The 20,112-nt window shown below is 38.6% G+C and overlaps 1 protein-coding gene across 1 annotated transcript in view; it reads right to left on the reverse strand.

Annotated features, from left to right (window-relative positions):
• LOC5570618 (broad-complex core protein isoforms 1/2/3/4/5) overlaps nt 1–8,603 on the reverse strand; it is a 190,965-nt gene extending 182,362 nt beyond the window's left edge. The window contains exon 1 of the mRNA XM_021850704.1: nt 8,088–8,603. The gene's annotated coding sequence lies outside the window, so the exon portion shown is untranslated. The remainder of the gene's footprint in view (nt 1–8,087) is intronic.
• Nucleotides 8,604–20,112: the final 11,509 nt, after the last annotated feature.

The raw sequence follows: 20,112 nt of genomic DNA on the forward strand, positions 1-20,112 counted from the left end.
AATGGGGGCATGAAATTTTGTATAATTCTGCTCTATTCAGTTTATTAATTTTATCCTTTGTTGATCCTAATCTAGATTTAAGCTGACTACTCCTACTGCTGAAAACCAATTCTACTCCATATTTTCGAAATTTCTTAGCCAAAGGCTGTGTAATCTTGCTATCAAAATTCACCGCTACTCTTTTTAAATCCTTTTTTTTCGGCAGTAAGTGTTGTCATACTTTTCCTATATTTATCCCTTGCCCTCTTATCTGCTACTGCTTGTATTGTACTATTCCTATATCCGTTAATTTCATACTCACTAGCGCCGCCTGGTGGCAAAATATCCTATTTCTTGGCTCAAAGAATGATAGCCCTTGAGCTACTGAAATACTTTGCCGAAGACACTATCTTTCTAAGTGATCAGGTTCCTGAGATATCTGCAAACAAAAGTTTCATGCTCACTAGCGCCGCCTATTGGGCGGCATCCACAAATTACGTAACGCTCGAAGGGGGAGGGGGGGGTAGGCTCGAGCGTTACGACTCAAACAAAATTTTAAAAATTTCCATACAAAAAGCGTTACGGAGGGGGGGGGGTGGTCGAAAATTACAAATTTTAGCGTTACGTAATAAATGGATGCCGCCTGGCAAAATTTTGAATCAACTGGCTCGAAAAATGATAGTCCTTAACTTACTAAACAACTTTGCCGAAGACGACATCCTTCTAAATGCTCATGATCCTGAAATATCTGCAAAATAAAAGTAAAACTTACATGCCCACTAGTGCCACCTAGCGGTCAAATTCCGAATTAAATGAGGTACCATCAGATAGCGCTTCACCTCCAGAACAACTATACTAAAGACCCCAAGTTTCTATATTATCTGGATTTTGAGATATGACGATATCAAACTGTGATTTCCTCCAACCGTACATAGTGCGTTCATTATTATGCGAATTTCATGTACATTTGTTGATTTTACCGCACTATAAAGGGCCATACTGTAAATAAAAACTGTCGAGTATTGTTCTTAAGATGATTCTTGAGGAATACATTTTGGTTTGGTGTCGATAGTTATCTTTGTTACAAAATGATAGCATATAAATTACAACTGTTGTACAAAGTACAACATCGCGACAGCCCGAAGGTTAATTGATAATTGTTCTAACTGTTATGTCTGTTTGTCTGTGTCCAAACGGCTCGGTATCGTGGCCGCAATAAGTTTTCAAATAGATAGAACACTTTCTTCTTTTGGTTGAATTGCGAAAACCAGTTATACCTACTAGATGCAAATGTGCATAAAGCAACCCAAATCTAAAAAAATCTGACAATCCTATAAATCTTGGATTTGATCTTCCTGGAAAGGGCAACCATTCCGGTGAACAATGACTGCATGATGGTTCCAAAATGCATATAGAAACTCGTAGACGAACGGTAACCCACCACCATAAAAAAGCGATCAGCGAATTAGCAGACTAAAACACATCTAAAACTAGTTTCAAGGTTGTCTGAATCTGCAGTCTTCGCTCATTTTTAAGGATCGTTTTTTTTTTCTTGCATCGGAGGAACTGCTTCTACGCTTGTCGCGCTGGTGCTATTTTCCTCCAGCAAATATCGGACAAAGCGTTGCAACGTGACCTAAATATACATTTTGCCAGACACACGAGAAGCGGAATACGACTGGAGCAACGACGAAAAAGAATCCATCACAAGGCGGCGCAGACTGTGAAGCACAACAGATCGACGATGATAGAGTCGTCGTACAAGAATCTAGAAGCGAGGACTGCGATTTCCTATACAGACGGTGGTTAAGGTGTCGTCCCTAGCTACCGCTCCAAGCAGGTATACGGGATGCAACCCCAATATGCAGAAGAAGGTTCAAGCTGCGCGTGCATCCAAGCAACCAAAGCGAGATTCGGACGAAACGTGGTTTTTGAAAGCGCCTTCTTCGTCTGGTGCTCTTTTGCATCGTCATATCGCTTCGATTTAGCACTTGGATCTAGCTAGAGTTACCATATTACCTAGTGAACTACTTATCCAATAAGAATGTGAGAGCAAAATCTCGTATTTGTTCACAAGAAATCAAAATCGTATAAAATTTTAAATCATGATGAATGAATGTCAAAACTAGTTGTATATAAATCCCCACAGCGATTAGCAAACGCTGCCATTTCATGAATTTGCGACGGATTTTATTCGTTTAAATAAAATCATGTGGGTGTCTTGATGACTCCAACGAAATAGTATTTATGTCTAATTTTTGAAGGACCATTGGACATTTTGGAAATGTTCCCCGATCTGAAGTTTTCCGGTCGGATAAAAATGACCCCAACTTCCTTTTCGTCAAAATTTACCCTTCTAGTTGGTATAAAACGGACTCCAACTTAACTTGTATTAATAGTTTCGACTACGAATGTCATGTGAGAACTAAATTAGATAATTGGACCAGCTGTGGTCTTGGGTAATTTTTATTATTGGGACTCCGTGGAAACGAGTCATTTATAAAAACAAGCTTAGACCTGATTTAGACAAATTTGAAGGGTATTGGCCACTCAGAAATCGAAAAATAATCGACATTATTGGCTGAGTTCTAATTCTCTACATTTTGTGAAAAACCTAGCTAACAGCAAATTCACTGGACCTGCATGGCCATGTCTGAGTTAGCTTATGAAAGTTATCAAGTTTGACGCACAAATGTGAAAGTTTACAAGAAAAACAGCCAGTTTCTAGGAGGCTCGATTGTGATCCGAAAAATTACAAGCTTGTCCTATTGTCTAATTCAGCTCTCACATGTCATTTGTGGTCGATACTATAAAACCAAGTTGAGTTGAAGTCAGATTTAAACCAAACCAAAAGTCCCAGGAAAACTAAACAAGCTTACAACTCCATGGCAGGTATAACGAAATTCGTCAAAAATTGACTTGAATGACTGTTTTGTTGATTATGAATAGTTTCCAGATTTTCCCGCTAAAATTTCGTGAGTGCTTTTCAAAGAATATAAGATTACGATTCTAAAAGTACATTGACTTGAAATTTTGGTCGATCGAAAGTTGAGTAAATTAGCCGAGTGTTTTATAGTGTTTTCATTTGAAAAGTATCTAAATTCAATGTTACAAATCTAGTGAATAAACTTCAGAAAATGTTTTGAAAAAAAAAAAATACATACGAAGTAAGAATAACTCATAGCCTTTCAGATGCATCATAGAGTTTCAATTGGACTTGTAATCACAGAGATATGGACAAAACACTTTTGTATGTTTTTTAGGGGATGAACCCAAACTTTTGCACGGGAGTGTAGTCTATAAAACAAAAGTATCAAGTGAAGTCGCAGTAACTTATCAATAAATGCCAACCAAGTTTAGAATTTGGTGTTGGCGCACTGCGAATAACAAAATAAATAAGATTGTATGAAAACCATGTGTTTATATTGCTAAAAAATAGATTCTTTCACAGCGAACACTATTTAAAGTATTGGTACAGGGGATAGGCAAAATGATAGAGAGAGGTAAAATTTTGCCTAAATTCAAATGCTTATAACTTTATAAAAAATGGATGAAATTGGATAAATTTGGAATAAATGTATCATCTTGAAGTTTGGTACCCACTTGGATATAGCTCAAGATAATATTCACATGATTGGAAATACAAGCATAACTGACCATGTTTTCCGGAACCAGTTTTACGTCATGTTTCTGAAGATTTTCAACGAATCTTAATGCGATTCAGATTTTCAGAAGTTGCAAAAACAGCTTTTGACTCATTCGAATTGCGTTACTGATAATTTTACAACGCTATTTAAAAATTTCAAAAAATGCATGTTCATTTGACAACAACTATATTCATTCAGCTCATTTAAGTAACCTTGTAATAAAAAGTCATATACATTGAAATACATAGAACAGAATTGAAAGAAAATAGCACCTAATCGATATTATTTCTGATAAGACGTATTCGTCACATTCATCATTGCTTGGCCGACATTCGACCATTTGTTAACTGATTTTTGCCATTTCCCATCGTAATAGGCTGTTTTTCATCACGCCAATCTGTCATGAAACGGCTTACTTTCCAGCACTGAAGTATGCAGTGTGGGAATAGTCATACGCAACTGAAACCAGTGCTGTAATGATTCATTGCGTAACCCTTTCTCATTACACAACTGTTTTGAGTTGCGTAATGAATCATAACAAAACAACTTTCCAGAAATTGTAAAATAATGGTGAATGCATTCCGATATAATTTCTGATACCCTTAAGTGGTCTTCTACGAAATTGCAAAAAATGTACGTAACTCGTTGCAGAACTCGATTTTTACAGTACTCGTTGCAATTATCCTACTCTGCAAGCCTCGTAGGATAAATTTACGACTCGTGCTGTAAAAATCATCATTCTGCAATTTGTTCCATAAACTACGTCAATAGTAAGGAGCAAAAATGTGTGTAATATTGATTATTTTGTAGATTTAGCAATGGGCAATGTGGATCATCCAATTGTCTGAAAATTCACAAGGACTTGAGAAAAAAAAACAAGGTATAGTAAAACATGTAAATAATCTCAAAGATTGTCTTTATAACAAAACCTATTTCCAATAACTTAAGAGATACCTATATTGAGATGTTTTAAGTTAGCCGGTTAACCGGGAATATATCATCATTTTTCTCAATCACCTGGATGAAACATCGAGAAAAGAGTACATTTGAAGTAATTTAACAAAACAAAATAGCACATGATTTTGAAAGGCAAAATAGACTACAGGACTCTAAGCAGAGTACGGATGGTAACCCTAGAACTTTTTTTTTTCTGCGTTGGCTATGCACACAAAGAGGATGTATGTGAACGAATAGAGTGACTACGACTGATCGCCGAGCTTCGGTAATATAATCCGAATGACGAAGAGGAACGAAGAATATAATGTTCTTGAGGATGCGATCGTAATATAAGTCTAGACGTGTTTTTATGGGTTGTTTGGGGCAGTCAAATATAGGAACTCGTAGTTACCAGAAAAATGAACTCTTGCCAAAATTTTCCATCGTAGAAGGCTGGATTCGCCTGGCATACAGCCGTAGCGGTAAACGCGCAGCTATTCAATGAGACCATGCTGAGGGTCGTGGGTTCGAAACCCACCGGTCGAAAATCATTTCGTAATGGAAATTTTCTCGACTTCTCAGGGCATAAGGTATCTTCGTGCTTGCCACAAGATATACACATGCCAAAATGGTCAATTGGCAAAGAAAGTTCTCAGTTACTTACTGTAGAAGTGCTCATAAGAATACACAACTGAGATGCAAGCTCTGTCTCAGTTGGGACGCAACGCCAGAAAGATGAAGAAGCATGAAAACCGAACGTACAAAGGAGGCTCGTCCGATCTAGTATTCAATGAAAAGCTGTACGTAAACATAAAAAGAAAACTAGTAAAAATTTTCATTCATGAATCCGATTCACGACGGCCCGTGGCCCTTACTCTATTAGATCGTAGAGAGAAAACGCCGGCAACAGTCGCAGCCTACTGCACGGCGTGCACTTGCTATTGAGTGGCATAGTACCGAGAGTGGAAAACTCATAACAAACAAGACAACACCACATGCGATGGATGGAATATTGGCGAAGCTCGGCTCTTCGTTCCTGATGCCGTAGGTTGGTTTGTGAGGAAAAGCGGGCTGGATCCCATCATAGAGGAAGCACAGGTCTTTTGCTGGTGCGCATCGTCTGCGCTCTACGGGCCGTGCATTCGTCGTACTTGTGAACATTTGCCCCAGTGCCGATGTCGAGAGTAAACCAAAAGGAAAAAAATTTGCATGTGCGAACATTTTCTGTCGTTTTGTTTTATTAGCAGTTCTATTGACCGGCTAGTAGAGCATAGCATTCAACAGGTGTTTTCTGGCATTGAAAATGCTGACAAGTTTATTTGTGGTAACAAGATTTGTACCGTTGGACAATTTATTTTCACCATGTTACGCTGATAAGCGTTAAATATAGGATTTAGAAGCAATCGAATTTTTAAAAATCTTTTGACTAAGTGAAGGCAGTGGCGCATCGAAATTTATGATAAAAAGTAAGAGGTTGTTTCCGAGATACAACCGCCAAGTTGACGTTGGATAACGTTAGCTTCATCTATTTCCTGGCTCGAGACCGGCACAAACTTATGAGAGATTTCTACTGATAAAAATCCAATCAATTTTCATATTATTTGTTGCATGTCAATTCCGTCCTATTGTGGACATTGTGTGTTAGCACAGAAAATCTGTCGTGTAAGTTTGGTTCGGATAACACTTCAACACCGATAGACCGTTATACTCGAAGAAGTTCCGCACCATGAAGAACTTTTTCTGCTTCGTAGTGGTATCCGGAGAAATGTAGAGACATCATACCGAAGGACATCCAACTGACTCGTCGTATCCGTGGAGAACGCGCTTAAATTGAATTGCAGTACAATTTCAAACAAAATGGGTCATTCAATGTAAAAGAGTTACAACCAGAGACACTTCATCTATAACTATTAATTGATTTATTAATTTATTTATCAATTATAATGTTGGTTGATTAGTTTTCTAGTTAGCTGTTGCTGATTAGTTTTAGCTCTTTGTTTGACAAATTGATACTCTGATCGCTCTAGCATGCATTTGCATGTAGGTAGCGACGATGACAACGGAATTTTTCAAAGTACAGTCACCCCACAATTATGGATAGCACACAGGTATGGATCAGAGTTGGAATAAAACGGGAATATCTCATCAAATACAGGTGCAATTTAGCAGAACACATTTTACCTACGTTAACCATAAATCTGTACAGCATCGTAATCAATCATAATATGCTTAAGTATATTTTTTCCGTCCGTATGAAATAAAATGTCAACCGTATTCCCAGAAGCGTTGATTCATATCTTTGGGGCATTGAAACCCATACCACAGTTGAATCAAAGATAAGACGATTCCGAAAGAAACGCCAAAACGTATGCTTTCCCTAACACACCATTCGTTTACTTCGCAGATAAATTGCTGTTATAGTGTTTTGATCCATGATATGAGTCGATTTGATCCATAATAGAATCCTCCTCTCCCACTGATCCACATCTGTGGGGTGGACATCGTTTGGAATTTCTATTGAAATCGACACTTTTTGGTAAATAACCGAGAATTTTGAGCTGTATTCTCGAAAACAACTATTTTCTACATGGTCAGGAAGGTAATTTTAATTTGTACAGTATCACCATGTGTTTTAATCATATTTTGTTCTGAAAAATGACCCTTAGTTGATCCATAACTGTGGGGTCACTGTAAGTAAAGTTTGTAAGGATGCTTAAAATATATCCCCGAGCCCAATTTCATCTTCTAAACTGGTACCAATTAGCTCATACGGTTGAAATAATTAAATTTCTGTTAGATATCAGGTTTTTCCTTAAGAAATTGCCTACATCTAGGCGTTTTTATCACAATTCTTGAAATTAACTATTCATTATTTCTTTACATATTGCATTATTAAGCATTTTGCAAGAATATTCGAATTCAGGGAGCTCATATTCATTATGTAGAGTCGTTTCAAAAAATAACAATAATCGCATTGACAAGTGATCAATTTCACCCCGAAATGGGATTCCCCGATTTTCTATTTAAGGGATGATTTTTAGCACTAAAACCACATTTGTTATAACATTTTGGCACATGAGCCAAAGAGGTTGACCGTCGTACTTGTATTCAGTTGTTTGGCATTTTCAACATGATTGAAAACAGACACGAAAAACCATGAAAAATGATCAATTTCACCCGAAATTACGGCACATGTAAACTTCAAAACGTCAAAACCTTATAACAGCAAGAAAAATGTGCTTTTCTATGAAAAATAAGACATGCCTCGATATTTACCTATTTTTCAATAGTTTAGTCATGAAAATCAATAGTTTTGATTATTTGAGTAGATTCGTAAAAAGATTTGCAATCGATTGGTGCAAGAATCTTGAAAATTTATGCGGGCGTTAGTAAGTTATTAACAGTCAAAATCTAACCACTTTTCGTGACGCGAGCGATTTTTCGTTTTTCGAAATTGTACCCCAGTATGTTGCCGTAAGACGTTATCCAACGTCAAAAAGAATGATGTATATCTATGTTACTTACCCTTGATACTCCTCTAGAAAACTGGATGTCAAATTCAAATATTCACCACATTATTATCTTCAAACTGTCCTATAACAACTTCTTTTAAACAGTGACCAATTTTTTCCATCCACTAATTGGTACAGTTCATTTCTATTTTCACAGTTCCATATATCAGTTTAATATTTCTTTTTTACCATGAATTGCACATCCTTAACCTTTTAAACTATATTTTTCTTTTTTAACCGCTACCGCACTAGTTGCAACACTTCCCTAAGTATCACGTGAAGTTACTGCATACTATCTATATCACCGTTTTCTAGCCCGTCTAGGCTTACTAAGATGCAGTTCAAACACCACCAGGAGTCCACCACTTTACTTGAGGTGCCACACAGAGATGACCGAAAACGCAGCAAGCGAATGCAACAAGAGAGTCCGCACTATGAACACGACCTGTCCAAACGCTTTCTTCTTTTGGTCTAAAACACTATCAAATATTTTGGCAATATTATTCGAATGTTTAAACGTTGCACTAATGCAAACAGCCAACACATAAAAACCCCGAAAATAATACACAAAAAACGCTGTCGGACAAGAGCTCGCGCGTATAATGCAATTCGTTTTATTTCATTGTTATGTTTTGCTGGTTCTTTTTCTCGCTCTCGTCTCATATAATATTTTGGATATTATATATTATTATATAAATTGACCCCTCTCGTCTAGTCCCGGCATTGGTCCTCTCCAAAAAAACAACATTATAAAAATTTGTTGGTTCAAAAATTTTTCAATTGCACCTCCTTTCCTATCTTTCTCTTTACATTAATCGGTGGTCCTATATTTTTGTTTGTAACACTATGCATTTTTTTGCAACCAATACATGCTTAACGAACTGCCGAAAAAGTCAGTACATGCATATGTGGTACATAGAAAACTAAAACCTGCAAGTCCCCCCAACAGGCGATTCACCACGAGACGGACAGCGATGGTATTCTGTAATACAACGTTGAGCATTGCATTTTTGCACATATACATATTTAATTAAATTATCATTATAATTTAAACACAAAATCCACATGAAAATAAAAAAAACAAAAAAGACCAAGATCCAAATAAAAATAAAACATACACAACCAAAACCTCCAAAAAATAACGTAAAAAATGCACTCGGCCTACTATGCACAGAGCAACGTGGTCGTGGTCGCTATTGCCGCTTGTCGTCGTCATCGTGATCATCGTCATCATCCACCAATTCAATTTATTATAAAAAATCGCCGAAAAGAACCGTCCATACATGTGTGTCGTTGCAAATTTGGACGACGCGCGGTTTCCTGAATGCGTGCGAAGGCGTGAGCGAGAACGAGCGAATCGCTGCAGTTTTATGCCTGTGTTGTGCAGGCTTCATGATAATACAAACAACTCTTTTTTTTCGTGATAAATGATTAATATGTAGAGGCTAAACAGTCACTCTGTTTCATTAAGTGGATGTATTCGGCAATCTGCAGTTGCCAGTTTATCAGCGGGTTGAACTGCACACTTGGGATTCATAGGACAATCTGGCGCGAAAACTTTTTGGCACTAAGCGAACCGAACGGCATGTAACGTGGGCAGGGAGCTTTTGGATCACATACAGCTTTGCGTTAATTGGTAAAAAATGAATTTGAGGTCGGGCCTCAAGGTGGATGTAATTTTCACAAGTCAGTGGAATATGTTTTTTTAAATATCTTTAAATTTTCAAAATTTTGGTAATTTTGGAAACAGAGCTTTAAGGACCAAACGCAATGATAGCGGAACGGCTAGGGAAGTGGAACCGATTCGGCCAGAATGGATCACACCATCTCGACAAAGCAAAGTCGTTAAGCATGTTATAGTTCATGCTGGCGAACTGGTTCCGGTTTCCGTTTCAGTTCCGCTATCATTGCGTTTGGGCCTTTACTAAAAGGTCTTGTACAAATTACAGAACGGCCCATAAAAAAGCGTTAGTTTCATTGTTTTCGAAAGTGGTTCGTAAGTAATAATTTCTTATATTATATTTTGACATATTTTAGCTAGGGGAAAAGCACTAATTTTCGACCTACATGAATTCTGTGCCAATTTTCGGATTTCCATACAAAGTAGGCCAAAATCGTATGGATGGGTCGCAAAATAGTGCTTTTCCCCTATAAGGTCAATTTTTGTCACATTTTTGACTAATCCAAATAATGTACTAAAGCAAAAATGATTCAGGGTTTTGTTCTCTTCAAGCGTGATAAACTTTCCGCCAAAGAAAATATGAAAGTATTAATTTGTTTAGTATCAGTGCATATAATAATTTTGAGAGCATTTGCGTCTTATGGGTTTCATGTGATTTGTTTTATTTTTTGTTAAAGTTCAGTAACAAATAAACATCGAATTCTATGAAAGTTTTTAGAGGAAGAAGTTTTTTTCATTTTGTTCGAGATAACTTAGATCAATAGGGGGACACGGGGCAGTATGAACACCCTAAGGAATTTGCCAATTTAGACTGCCAAGACATAAATATTATAATGTTTCTTATATGCAGTATGATTTTTAGATCATTTATGTGTTTGTTAAACATTGTTGCATAATTATAAACAATTTATTTTATCTTAGAAAAATGTTTAAAAAAAATCCTTATTGTTTAGTAGTCACCATTTAGCTAACGGAGCAAAGTGGACGCCTTAACTTTTAAGAGGAATTCATCCCACGAAAATTCACAAGACCTCGAAAAAATTGGGATGGGTAATGTCTGTTACATTTCCGCGGGGTTGACGTAGGACTACTATGGACAAAACATCGATCAATTTTGGGTCAGACTAAAACAACAGTAGCGATAGCGGTAGCTTTATGTAGATGATAGGATGTTTAATGATAGATAGGTGCTGTGGTTGTGAGTATTCAATTACGTTATGGTTCTAACCTCATCGGGCGAAGAGGATTTCAATCAGTGCGCCGTCAAAATTGGTTCCTTATTACTCGAACACGGACACATTTTGACGGCGCACTGGTTGAAATCCGGTGTGATCGTCGAGATGGTGTGATCCATTCTGGCCGAATCGGTTCCACTTCCCTAGCCGTTGATTCAAATGCCGAACACTGTATTAATTCTGTCTCATATTCCGAACACCTTGATTCAAATTCCGAACAGCACGAATAAATCGCATTCGAAGGAATAATTTCGCAAATAAATTTACCTGAGCTTGTTCTACTAGTCTCAAACTAGAGAATCATCACTACTCCAGAGGTATAAACTAGATTGAAAGACGATAAAATTGAATTGCAATTGACTGCTATTTCCTTGTTATTTGATGACATATTTCAGCAAAACATTTCAACAACATCGCCATACAAAACCGAGTGTTCGGAATATGTGTCTGTTCAGAATTTGAGACAAAACGGTATTAATAATTCGAAAACCTTCAAAACTAATAGGAAGAATTAAAAAGACAAAACAATATGGTGGAATACAACTTTTTTTTCTACCTTAATTTACGAGTTTTATAACTCTAGGCTAGTTCATCTCAGATCTAATGAATTCACTTCTCTTCCGAAGGAAACCATCACCATCACCTTAACGTCATAAGTGACTATCTCGAGTATGCGGTTCGATCCCAGGTGCGTTCGGCATGAAACACGTGAGGGCCGTCCTTTCAAGAACTCACAGAGAAGGATAGGTGTGTTCCTAAATAAAATACTTGATTCATTCATATCGGAATGTTTTGTGGTTAATATGGATAACCAGATTTCATACATGCAATAAATGGCGGCTTATAAACATCTTTCATATCACACAAAATGTTTCCTTATAGGACATATAATTATGTGTTAAAGATGTTTTACATAGCATTGCAAGTAAGCATTGACTTGCTGTATTAAAGCTAAGAAGTTGTATTGGTTTACAAATGACATCTATTTTTATTTTTTTTTTTTTTTATATTTTTTTTTTTTTTAGGCACTCCGTGCTTGTGGCCACTACTGTGCCGGACTCAGTTGATCTTGTTGCTTCTTTACCGATACAGATCTATTTTCAACTTATCTATATTTACATCTAGTTTCACTCTCTCCTACTCTTTTACTCTCACACCGAGCAGGTAGGAGAGAGCTCTGCTATTAGTGAGGCTAGCTGCCTGCGAAGAGGGTCAGTTTGTCTCAGTCACCATCTGATACTGACGGAGGATGGATGTGCTTCCCAAAGCACGGTTCTCCGTGAGGCGTCTTCTGGTGGCTGGACGGGTTTTTTGTGGAGGGGCTGGGAATCGAACCCATGACCTTCCGCTTATGAAGCGAAAGCGTAACCTCAAGGCTACAGACCCCCCTTTCTATTTTTATTTTGATAGTGTCATTTCAAAGCAAATTAACTATCCTTCTGTTGATTTCCAATAGCGTACTGAAACTATGTATGCTACTCTATATTTATTGTGGAATTAACAAATTTATTAATTGTGAATTCATGCGCCTTACATAAGATCGGAATACATAACAAAATATCCTGAAATTTTGTGAAATCTTAATTTTTTCTAGCGGATTAATTGTCAATTTCAGAAACGCAATATAGCGTCTTCCTCATGAAGCCTACAGTGCCGACAAAAATGTTCGGATGTTCGTATTATGTGGCACCAGCGCTCATTCCCGGACTAATGAAGAGAAAGTCTCGTCATCGCTATTCCTAAAACCTACCTGACCGCACATCTAAATACCGTCCCATATCTCTAACGTGTTGCCTCTAGAAGGTGGTTGAGAGAATGGTTAACCGGCGGTTAAAAGAGCAGCTCGAAGCGGATGGTCACCTCGGGCATCGACAGCATGCCTTTAGGCAGGGATACGGCACTGACTCTTACTTCGCGATGCGCGGGCAAAAGGACAGCATGCAGGCCTCGTTTCGCTGGACATTCTCAAGGCGTTCAATAGAACATGGCCTCCTTTGTTACGCGAGTTCAAAACAGGAAAACTGTCAGGACTTTACGAATTTTAAATTACCGTAACCTGCTATTTAAGGAGCATTTCAATGCTGTCACAACAAACTGTCATTCCCGTCTGAACTTCATTAAAATGATATCCAAGCCGCATAGGTTTAACAATCGATCCACGCGCTTCAGGGTAGCCCAAGCTATCGTATCGAGATCACCTGTTTAAGTCAACAAAATCTGATACTAGGTTCGCCGTAGAGTTGGGCGAGCTCATGGTTCATCCTTCGACGCCACACACCGTTTTCCTGCACATCGACAAAGATCGTCCTAAGCACCCGACTTCGAAGATCCAAGTGCTTGCAAGTCCTCTTCGAGCATCGCCCACGCCTTATGAGCGTTTTGTACATGGTACATTTGGTGCGGGTGTGAATCTTTTTTGACCGCAGCTTCTTGTGGAGGCCATAATAGGCCCGACTTCCACTGATGATGCGCCTTCGTATTTCACGGCTAATGTTATTGTCAGCCGTCAGCAAGGATCCGAGGTAGACGAACTCGTCGACTACCTCGAACGTATCCCCGTCTATCGTAACGCTTTTACCTAGGCGAGCCCTGTGGCGCTCGGCTCCACCAGCTAACATGTACTCTGTCTTGGTCGCATTCACCACCAGTCCAACCTTTGCTGCCTCGCGTTTCAGGCGGGTGTACAGGTCTGCCACCTTTTCAAATGTTCGGCCAACATATCCATATCCATATTATCCACGAAGCCAACAAATTGACTGGAAAAATCGTACCCAGGCTCTCCACATAACACCTTCTAGCGCAATATTGAACAGCAGGTTTCACCTTGTCGTAGTCTCCGGCGGGATCCAAACAAACCGGAGTGTTCGCCGCCCCGGTATGATCTAGAGCGGTTTAACCCCTCTACCGGCAGCTTCATATTTTACCGCAATAAAAATATTCAAACCTATATAATAAGTTTTTATTTCTCGATATTTTTGCACCATATTTTCACAAGTTCACAAAAACTCTTCTCGTTTTAGAATCTGTGTCGAAATTGTACACTGGTCAACTTGATGCTGGGATATTCCGAAATTCCTTGGGGAACCGACACGTAGACATAATCCACGTAAATATATCAAGCTACAAAATTTGTATCGTATCCGGATATTGCGAGTGTGTTATGAAAAAATGAAGCAATTTGGTGCAGCCGTCATTGAGTAATGAGCATTCATGTGTCTGGTACCACGCTGGCCAAATATAGATCTTAAAAACTTCAAAATACAGCAATTCGTAGTTTTTAGATATCTCCTAGAACACTTTACCGATTTGTATGATTTTTTCAGAGTAGCTCCCTATAGCTTAGCTTTGTATAGCTCACATTTTATTTTTTGATAAATTGACGTTAAACAAAATGGCTGCCAAAGACATTTTGTATGGAGAATGTCGGTTCCCCAAGGAACATCGGAATATCATTAAAACCAGAACAGCAATCACAGATATCGACTTGGATTCTTAAACAAGAAGAGTTTTTTGAGAACTTGTGAAAAAATGGTGCAAAAATATCGAGAAACAAAAAAGTTATCAATGTTCTTTTTGCGGTAAAAAATGAAGCTGCCAGTAGAGGGGTTAAACCGCTCTAGATCATACCGGGGCGGCCGTCGGTACCGTACGTTGTTAACGACGGAGAGTTTTGGGCGCAGTTTAACCATCACCAGATAGTGGTCAGAGTCGGTTTTAGCGCCACGATAGGTCCTGACGTCGATAATGTCGGGGAAGTGCCGTCCACCAATCAGAATGTGATCGATTTGTGATTCTGTCTGCTGTGATGATCTCCAGGTGTATCTGTATGGAAGGCTATGCTGAAGTAGGTGCTACGAATGGCCATATTCTTCGAGGTCGATTTGTCGTTTTCATTCGTCTGCCGGTGGGCGCTGAACTTTCCAATAGTCGGTCTGAATTCCTCCTTCTGGCCAACCTGAGCTTTTAGATCTCCTATGGCGATTTTGACTGTCGTACTCGAGTTCGAGCTGCGCGTAAAAATCGTGCGCGTAAAGTGCTTCTGGAGTGAGGGCTGTGGACGTTTATTATGATGAAGTTGAAGAACCGGCCTTTGAGCCTCAACTTGCACATTCTCTCATTGATCGCCACCACCCGATCACGCGCCTTTGCATATCACCCATCACTATATAAAGGCTGCTCCCAGCTCGTGTGTGTTGCCGCAGCTCTGGTAGATGGTATGGTTACCTCTAAACATTCGCATAATTGATCCCTTACAGCACACTTCCTGCAACGCTACGATGTCGAATCCACGGTCCTTCAGCACGTCGGCGAGTATGCGTGTGCTCCCGATGAAGTTGAGAGATTTACAGTTCTACGTACCGAGCTTCCAATCGCTAGTCTCTTTACGTCGCTGTGGTCTTCGCCGATTGTCCTGGTTAGTATTCTCTCGTTGATTATTCGTTGCTTGTTTTTTTACGGTTGGCTTATAGGGCCTGACACCAGCCCCCTAAATTTTCGGCAGACCATTCCCCTTAAATGTTCGTAGGACCATTCCCCTTAAACGTTCGGAGGACCATAGTGCACAGTTTAGCTTAGAGTCCTTCTCTGGCACTCGGACGATGATCAGCCGCCCTGCCATGGGGAACAGACGCTATTGTGAGCCGCTCCTAACATAGAATACAGACGCTCCAGGTTTGCTGAAGCAATAGCAAAAGCAAACCCCCCTTCCCTGTCAGCATACCACCAAAGTTCCCACTGTGGTTGGTTACCCGATCTTGCCTAAGGTTACTCGAATCCCGGCCAGTACCACGAGGAGGTAGGGATAGGAGTTGCTGGACAAGAGGCTAAGGACCACACAAAGGGTCTATTTTATTCCTTCTGGTATGCGAGGTACCAATGGTACGTCATGCCCAGCCATTTACCGTGCCAATAAATAAATCAACTAATAATCAATCTATGGTCGTTTTTGTTGGATTTTTTCACACCAGGTTAAATTTCTGCCATCCATCTGAATAAAATAGAGGTAGAAATCTCTTCAAAAGGTGTGTTACAAATGAAGACTTATATCTCACTAACAACTTCCGCTATCTTCTTTCTAAAAATTCCTTTGAAAAGTTTGCCAATTTCTACAATTAATTTTGTGTTAAAGTTATATTTAATGTATGGTATTTTTTAGTGATTTTTAATAGCAGGGCATCCTACAAAAACATGTAACGAAAATGTCAAAAAAAATGCGCAAATCGCACACAACAACAAGCTGATTCTAGCAGTAACCTATCGAGAGCCAGCCGGACTGTTAATCTTTCGGTTGTCACGCGATTCACTGAAGTCAGAACCACCACGCTAATGCTGTGTGCATCAAGCGAGGTTTTCCCATAGTTGTTGTACAAAATAAAAAAAAAATTACTATTGAAGAGTTTTTGTCAATGATAAAAGTCATATAAATTTATTTTGCAGATTTTTCTTCACGTTAGAATCGTGTAAGTTGTGTGTGTATGTTCTTTTTTTTTGTATTTATCATCATCTATTCTGAAGGGGCCTGGATGATTCTGGAGGGTCCTGGCCCCCTGTTCCTACGCCAATGGAAGCACGGTTATATCTTTGCATTATAATGGCACGTTATTTCGCATTTTCTGGCATTATAATGATAGAAAATACATAAGAAATGTACGCTGCCTTATCGTGCTTACTGGTTCCCTAGGTTATGTTCCATAAAAAATAAAATCCTTCGTAATGTTTCACTCAGTGTACCTAAAATACACAATTTGTCGTAATTATTTGAGAAGGTCTTTCGAAAAACAAACTGGCAACAACTGAATGCAAAGCCACATGGGAGTGCAAATTCACTCCCTATCGTTTGCTGCGTTCTCATTGCTTTCGCGTTTGCACTAGAAGCGCGAAAGGACATGAACCCGATGGATGGTGGTAATGATGTCAATGATGGTGGCGATTCTGATGATTCGTGATGTTGATGAAGCTAACAATGACGGCGTTGATAGTATTGATAGGGATCGGTCAAAAGAGGACTGAATGAGAGTTAATACGTGGTTTAAACACTACTACAATGCGCACTACGACAAAGTAAGGGGTGCATCTAAGACTCCAGTTTTCTCAAGCATACCAATGCTACGCTCACAGGATGAGGCTGCTGTTCGTCTTGGTAGGTTGGCACGATGACAGTGACGGAAAGTGGCTTAAGCTAGTCAGCCATGTGTCCATCGCACTCGGTAAGTGTGCGCCCGTAGATTTTTGGAGCCCTTTGTCTGTGTATAGCCTGCTCTCTGTCCTGCTTCCGAGCCCCCACAAATCGCATTACATAAAGAGCACAACACACTAAAAAATTTGGCTGCCTAAAAATAATAACGGGTAACAACAGCTTATGCACTTACACATGCCGATGCTGGTGGAGTCTGCAATTTAGCACCACCAGCTATAGCAGAAGGGGCAGTAGTCAAAAAAAAGTTGGTGGTGAGGTTCAGAACTTTTTTTTTCTCTGATTTTTAAATAATCACGCTAAGTATCATCGACATACAGTCACACATTGGCAATGTATTTTCCATTATGCCATTGAAATGAATAAATTGTGTATATAGGTTCATTGGAAGGAAAAGAGAAAAACGACATCCAACACATACCTTTTTTTGGGGGAGATGATACGCGCTATGTTGGAGAGGTGTGTGGGTTAAACAATATTTTTTTGAAAATTTGAAATGCACTCCAAACAGTACAGACCCCTGGCTATTGTACATAGGTTTTCCACATACCGTAAGAAAGAGCGACATCATTAGTAAACCAATCAATTGACTAATCGAACCCTATTTTCAGCACATAATGTCACAAATTTAGGAGTCAAGCTAACTTTTTTTAATTTACAATCAATCGCTTAAAACTATGGTTTACCATCCACTGTATCCTCGAAACAAACTCACCCAATCACACAGTTTAATTTAGGTTGCTTTTCTTTGTGCCACAATGATTCCTTATGGCAATTCCGAAAACTAGTTTCACGAAAGGATTTTTCTTTGTAAAAACCTTTTGCTTTTGCATTCGTATTTGACTTTTGGAGGCTGGCAGCGCATTGTGTGGGGCGAAACCACATGTTGATGTGGTTTAACTTCGGCGAAAGTTCAGATCGCTGCACGCTAGATTGGACTCAGCTCTTACATCTCGTGGTGCACCGACGGACGACTGAAAGAGATCGACACCCATTTGACATTGCGGTGATGCTTCAGGAAATTGACTGCAGCACTATCTGCTAGTCACGTGTTGGATTCTATTTTCTCCAATAGGTGTTGTTGGGAAGTTAGTTAGAATGACATTCAATGACATGTTAATGGACGATACCCTTCTCAAAACATGACCGCACAAACAATTTTAGAGGCTGGGAGAAGTTTAACGGAATTACAATGAATGATTAGTCGATATGTTCAATTTTAGAAAATTGGAAAAACCTGGGAGGGAGGCATAGATACTACACATGAAATATGTCACAATACTTTTCCAAATTGCAAGATAACTCCCGCTCACCAACGACAATCAAGGCAGGCTTGAGAAAAATAGTTAGTTTCCTTTTATTGTGTACCTTCGATCTTTCTGGACAAACTTGGAAAAAGGCCATAGTTTTATGTGCATTTAAATTTAATTTTGATTTATATTTATGTTTTATATTCGATCAAATAAAAAGGTTCTATCGGGGCACTGCTTTTGGGTGTGCAGGAATTGATTTTCAACCGATTTTTGTCAACTTTTTTGAAATGCAAAAAAATGTTTTGATAAATTACGCGCTTTTATCAAGTTTGTCCGTTCTTTAAGATCTGGGCTCACAGTGACAGTTCGTGACAGCAGAATCTCGGCTCACTATGACGTACATAAATTTTGTATCAGTTTCTCCCTCCCAGGGAAAAACTATTCAAATTAAACTAAAAATCAAACATTGAATAGTTTTATGAACTATTTTTACGTGGACATTGGACAAATTTCATATTATTTTTGCATTATAAGCAAGATTTTGTCCTTATACCATCAGATGGTGAATAAAAATATCGAAACACTCTGGAATGAAAAACGCCATGAAACGCCCCGTAGGGGAAGACGGGGTAAGACTTGTAAAAAAAACTTTTATTTCTTGAAGCCTAAAAAAGTGATGTCTTATCAGGATTATTTTTAGCGACGGGATAAAACCGCTTACCCACGGGGTAAAAGTGACCACCACGATTTTCCTACACATTTTTGCAAAAAATAGAATATATCAGTTCCCTGTGATTCTGAAAAGTATAATGTTTTATGAATTCTACATTGATTAACGGGGATATTGAATTATTTTTAGGGTTAATTAATTCAAAAAAATTAGACATATACTTATCATCACCTTGAGACACCCATATTTTGGAAAATTGTGCGGATTTGGCTTATATTTTTAACAACATTGGTTTCATTTTAATTGTATAGTAATATACAACGTAATGGTTTAATGGTTTAGACATTGTACATAGTATAAATTAGGGGTGGCGGTCTTACCCATCAACAGTGGTCGGTTTTACCCAGCTTGCGCAATTTTAACAACTATGGCCTTATTTCAAATCTAAATATTTACAATTCATATTTCACTTCACTGAAGCATATTTCACATTTCTATTGAAGCATGGACGGGTAATTTGTTATGTTTTTACAAAATATCCCTTCCAAAATCCTTATGTGAGCATCTGGTAAATTTAGATCAAATTCCATATCGACTTTGTTATTGATATTTGTAATGAAAAGTTTAATATAAATATCACCCTAAATGGATCGGAATGTCAAAAATTTTGTGTTTATGGAAAGTGCTTGGTGGACTTTTAAGAAAACCGTTATTCTCATGCCAAACTGAAGATGGTCCGTCTTACCCCGGCAGAATGCTTCGTTCACTCCCGTTTTCCCGTTTAAATTTACTAGTATGTTTATCATAAACTTGTTCAATGTAAAGAAACATGAAGAAAACTTTGAGATTGTTTATGGGCCGCACAAATGAAGCATCGCTACAGCACTGCTGTTAATTCGGGTGAAATTAAACAATTTTCACGATTTTGCTGGTCTTTTTTATAATGTTGACAATTACAAACAACTTCTAGTACTACATTCCCTTGATACTACACTTAGTGCCTAAG

This window comes from Aedes aegypti, chromosome 1 (genome assembly GCF_002204515.2).
Source record: "Aedes aegypti strain LVP_AGWG chromosome 1, AaegL5.0 Primary Assembly, whole genome shotgun sequence".
NCBI classification, from domain to species: Eukaryota; Metazoa; Arthropoda; class Insecta; order Diptera; family Culicidae; genus Aedes; species Aedes aegypti.